Here is a 5,508-nt window from a genome sequence, read left to right as displayed (position 1 = left end):
ATGAAATTGCTTGGGCACCTGTTAATTTTTAAGATTTTGACACATTCAGCTCAAATGTACAATCATGCGCTAAAAACGCATTTAAAGCAATAAAAAGATTATTATGGCTGTCAAACCAAAACCAAACGTTGTGCACTCAAATCTTTTGCTGTATTTAGTTTATTTTGGCATCCGGATGATGATTCTAGCATGAAATTGCTTGGGCACCGGTTAATTTTTAAGATTTTGACATATTCAGCTCAAATGTACACAATTGCTGATTATGGCTGTCATATCTAAACCAAACGTTGTGCACTCAAATCTTTTGCTGTAATTGGTTTATTTTGGCATCCGGATGATGATTCTAGCATGAAATTGCTTGGGCACCTGTGAATTTTTAAGATTTTGACACATTCAGCTCAAATGTACACAATTGCTGATTATGGCTGTCAAATCTAAACCAAACGTTGTGCACTCAAATCTTTTGCTGTATTTAGTTTATTTTGGCATCCGGATGATGATTCTCGCATGAAATTGCTTGGGCGCCTGTGAATTTTTAAGATTTTGACACATTCAGCTCAAATGTACACAATTGCTGATTATGGCTGTCAAAGCTAAACCAAACGTTGAGCACTCAAATCTTTTGCTGTGTTTAGTTTATTTTGGCATCCGGATGATGATTCTAGCATGAAATTGCTTGGGCACCTGTTAATTTTTAAGATGTTGACACATTCAGCTCAACTGTACAATCATGCGCAAAAAAACGCATTTAAAGCAATAACAAGATGATTATGGCTGTCAAACCTAAACCAAACGTTGTTCACTCAAATCTTTAGCTGTATTTAGTTTATTTTGGCACCCGGATGATGATTCTAGCATGAAATTGCTTGGGCACCTGTTAATTTTTAAGATTTTGACACATTCAGCTCAAATGTACAATCATGCGCTAAAAACGCATTTAAAGCAATAAAAAGATTATTATGGCTGTCAAACCAAAACCAAACGTTGTGCACTCAAATCTTTTGCTGTATTTAGTTTATTTTGGCATCCGGATGATGATTCTAGCATGAAATAGCTTGGGCAGCTGTTAATTTTTAAGATTTTGACACATTCAGTTCAAATGTACACAATTGCTGATTATGGCTGTCAAATCTGAACCAAACGTTGTGCACTCAAATCTTTTGCTGTATTTAGTTTATTTTGGCATCCGGATGATGATTCTAGCATGAAATTGCTTGGGCACCTGTTAATTTTTAAGATTTTGACACATTCAGCTCAAATGTACACAATTGCTGATTATGGCTGTCAAATCTAAACCAAACGTTGTGCACAAAAATCTTTTGCTGTATTTAGTTTATTTTGGCATCCGGATGATGATTCTAGCATGAAATTGCTTGGGCACCTGTTAATTTTTAAGATTTTGACACATTCAGCTCAAATGTACACAATTGCTGATTATGGCTGTCAAATCTAAACCAAACGTGCACTCAAATCTTTTGCTGTATTTAGTTTATTTTGGCATCCGGATGATGATTTTAGCATGAAATTGCTTGGGCACCTGTTAATTTTTAAGATGTTGACACATTCAGCTCAACTGTACAATCATGCGCAAAAAACGCATTTAAAGCAATAACAAGATGATTATGGCTGTCAAACCTAAACCAAACGTTGTGCACTCAAATCTTTTGCTGTATTTAGTTTATTTTGGCATCCGGATGATGATTCTAGCATGAAACTGCTTGGGCACCTGTTAATTTTTAAGATTTTGACACATTCAGCTCAAATGTACATAATTGCTGATTATGGCTGTCAAATCTAAACCAAACGTTGTGCACTCAACTCTTTTTCTGTATTTAGTTTATTTTGGCATCCGGATGATGATTCTAGCATGAAATTGCTTGGGCACCTGTTAATTTTTAAGATTTTGACACATTCAGCTCAAATGTACAATCATGCGCTAAAAACGCATTTAGAGCAATTAAAAGATGATTATGGCTGTCAAACCTAAACCAAACGTTGTGCACTCAAATCTTTTGCTGTATTTAGTTTATTTTGGCATCCGGATGATGATTCTAGCATGAAATTGCTTGGGCACCTGTTAATTTTTAAGATTTTGACACATTCAGCTCAAATGTACACAATTGCTGATTATGGCTGTCAAATCTAAACCAAACGTTGTGCACAAAAATCTTTTGCTGTATTTAGTTTATTTTGGCATCCGGATGATGATTCTAGCATGAAATTGCTTGGGCACCTGTTAATTTTTAAGATTTTGACACATTCAGCTCAAATGTACACAATTGCTGATTATGGCTGTCAAATCTAAACCAAACGTTGTGCACTCAAATCTTTTGCTGTATTTAGTTTATTTTGGCATCCGGATGATGATTCTAGCATGAAATTGCTTGGGCACCTGTTAATTTTTAAGATTTTGACACATTCAGCTCAAATGTACAATCATGCGCTAAGAACGCATTTAAAGCAATAAAAAGGTGATTATGGCTGTCAAACCTAAACCAAACGTTGTGGACTCAAATCTTTTGCTGTATTTAGTTTATTTTGGCACCCGGATGATGATTCTAGCATGAAATTGCTTGGGCACCTGTTAATTTTTAAGATTTTGACACATTCAGCTCAAATGTACAATCATGCGCTAAAAACGCATTTAAAGCAATAAAAAGATTATTATGGCTGTCAAACCAAAACCAAACGTTGTGCACTCAAATCTTTTGCTGTATTTAGTTTATTTTGGCATCCGGATGATGATTCTAGCATGAAATTGCTTGGGCACCTGTTAATTTTTAAGATTTTGACATATTCAGCTCAAATGTACACAATTGCTGATTATGGCTGTCATATCTAAACCAAACGTTGTGCACTCAAATCTTTTGCTGTAATTGGTTTATTTTGGCATCCGGATGATGATTCTAGCATGAAATTGCTTGGGCACCTGTGAATTTTTAAGATTTTGACACATTCAGCTCAAATGTACACAATTGCTGATTATGGCTGTCAAATCTAAACCAAACGTTGTGCACTCAAATCTTTTGCTGTATTTAGTTTATTTTGGCATCCGGATGATGATTCTCGCATGAAATTGCTTGGGCACCTGTGAATTTTTAAGATTTTGACACATTCAGCTCAAATGTACACAATTGCTGATTATGGCTGTCAAAGCTAAACCAAACGTTGAGCACTCAAATCTTTTGCTGTGTTTAGTTTATTTTGGCATCCGGATGATGATTCTAGCATGAAATTGCTTGGGCACCTGTTAATTTTTAAGATGTTGACACATTCAGCTCAACTGTACAATCATGCGCAAAAAAACGCATTTAAAGCAATAACAAGATGATTATGGCTGTCAAACCTAAACCAAACGTTGTTCACTCAAATCTTTAGCTGTATTTAGTTTATTTTGGCACCCGGATGATGATTCTAGCATGAAATTGCTTGGGCACCTGTTAATTTTTAAGATTTTGACACATTCAGCTCAAATGTACAATCATGCGCTAAAAACGCATTTAAAGCAATAAAAAGATTATTATGGCTGTCAAACCAAAACCAAACGTTGTGCACTCAAATCTTTTGCTGTATTTAGTTTATTTTGGCATCCGGATGATGATTCTAGCATGAAATAGCTTGGGCAGCTGTTAATTTTTAAGATTTTGACACATTCAGTTCAAATGTACACAATTGCTGATTATGGCTGTCAAATCTGAACCAAACGTTGTGCACTCAAATCTTTTGCTGTATTTAGTTTATTTTGGCATCCGGATGATGATTCTAGCATGAAATTGCTTGGGCACCTGTTAATTTTTAAGATTTTGACACATTCAGCTCAAATGTACACAATTGCTGATTATGGCTGTCAAATCTAAACCAAACGTTGTGCACAAAAATCTTTTGCTGTATTTAGTTTATTTTGGCATCCGGATGATGATTCTAGCATGAAATTGCTTGGGCACCTGTTAATTTTTAAGATTTTGACACATTCAGCTCAAATGTACACAATTGCTGATTATGGCTGTCAAATCTAAACCAAACGTTGTGCACTCAAATCTTTTGCTGTATTTAGTTTATTTTGGCATCCGGATGATGATTTTAGCATGAAATTGCTTGGGCACCTGTTAATTTTTAAGATGTTGACACATTCAGCTCAACTGTACAATCATGCGCAAAAAACGCATTTAAAGCAATAACAAGATGATTATGGCTGTCAAACCTAAACCAAACGTTGTGCACTCAAATCTTTTGCTGTATTTAGTTTATTTTGGCATCCGGATGATGATTCTAGCATGAAACTGCTTGGGCACCTGTTAATTTTTAAGATTTTGACACATTCAGCTCAAATGTACATAATTGCTGATTATGGCTGTCAAATCTAAACCAAACGTTGTGCACTCAACTCTTTTTCTGTATTTAGTTTATTTTGGCATCCGGATGATGATTCTAGCATGAAATTGCTTGGGCACCTGTTAATTTTTAAGATTTTGACACATTCAGCTCAAATGTACAATCATGCGCTAAAAACGCATTTAGAGCAATTAAAAGATGATTATGGCTGTCAAACCTAAACCAAACGTTGTGCACTCAAATCTTTTGCTGTATTTAGTTTATTTTGGCATCCGGATGATGATTCTAGCATGAAATTGCTTGGGCACCTGTTAATTTTTAAGATTTTGACACATTCAGCTCAAATGTACACAATTGCTGATTATGGCTGTCAAATCTAAACCAAACGTTGTGCACAAAAATCTTTTGCTGTATTTAGTTTATTTTGGCATCCGGATGATGATTCTAGCATGAAATTGCTTGGGCACCTGTTAATTTTTAAGATTTTGACACATTCAGCTCAAATGTACACAATTGCTGATTATGGCTGTCAAATCTAAACCAAACGTTGTGCACTCAAATCTTTTGCTGTATTTAGTTTATTTTGGCATCCGGATGATGATTCTAGCATGAAATTGCTTGGGCACCTGTTAATTTTTAAGATTTTGACACATTCAGCTCAAATGTACAATCATGCGCTAAGAACGCATTTAAAGCAATAAAAAGGTGATTATGGCTGTCAAACCTAAACCAAACGTTGTGGACTCAAATCTTTTGCTGTATTTAGTTTATTTTGGCACCCGGATGATGATTCTAGCATGAAATTGCTTGGGCACCTGTTAATTTTTAAGATTTTGACACATTCAGCTCAAATGTACAATCATGCGCTAAAAACGCATTTAAAGCAATAAAAAGATTATTATGGCTGTCAAACCAAAACCAAACGTTGTGCACTCAAATCTTTTGCTGTATTTAGTTTATTTTGGCATCCGGATGATGATTCTAGCATGAAATTGCTTGGGCACCTGTTAATTTTTAAGATTTTGACATATTCAGCTCAAATGTACACAATTGCTGATTATGGCTGTCATATCTAAACCAAACGTTGTGCACTCAAATATTTTGCTGTAATTGGTTTATTTTGGCATCCGGATGATGATTCTAGCATGAAATTGCTTGGGCACCTGTTAATTTTTA

The sequence above is a fragment of the Festucalex cinctus genome, chromosome 7 (assembly GCF_051991245.1).
Source record: "Festucalex cinctus isolate MCC-2025b chromosome 7, RoL_Fcin_1.0, whole genome shotgun sequence".
NCBI classification, from domain to species: domain Eukaryota; kingdom Metazoa; phylum Chordata; class Actinopteri; order Syngnathiformes; family Syngnathidae; genus Festucalex; species Festucalex cinctus.
Note: the sequence above shows the minus strand (reverse complement) of the source record.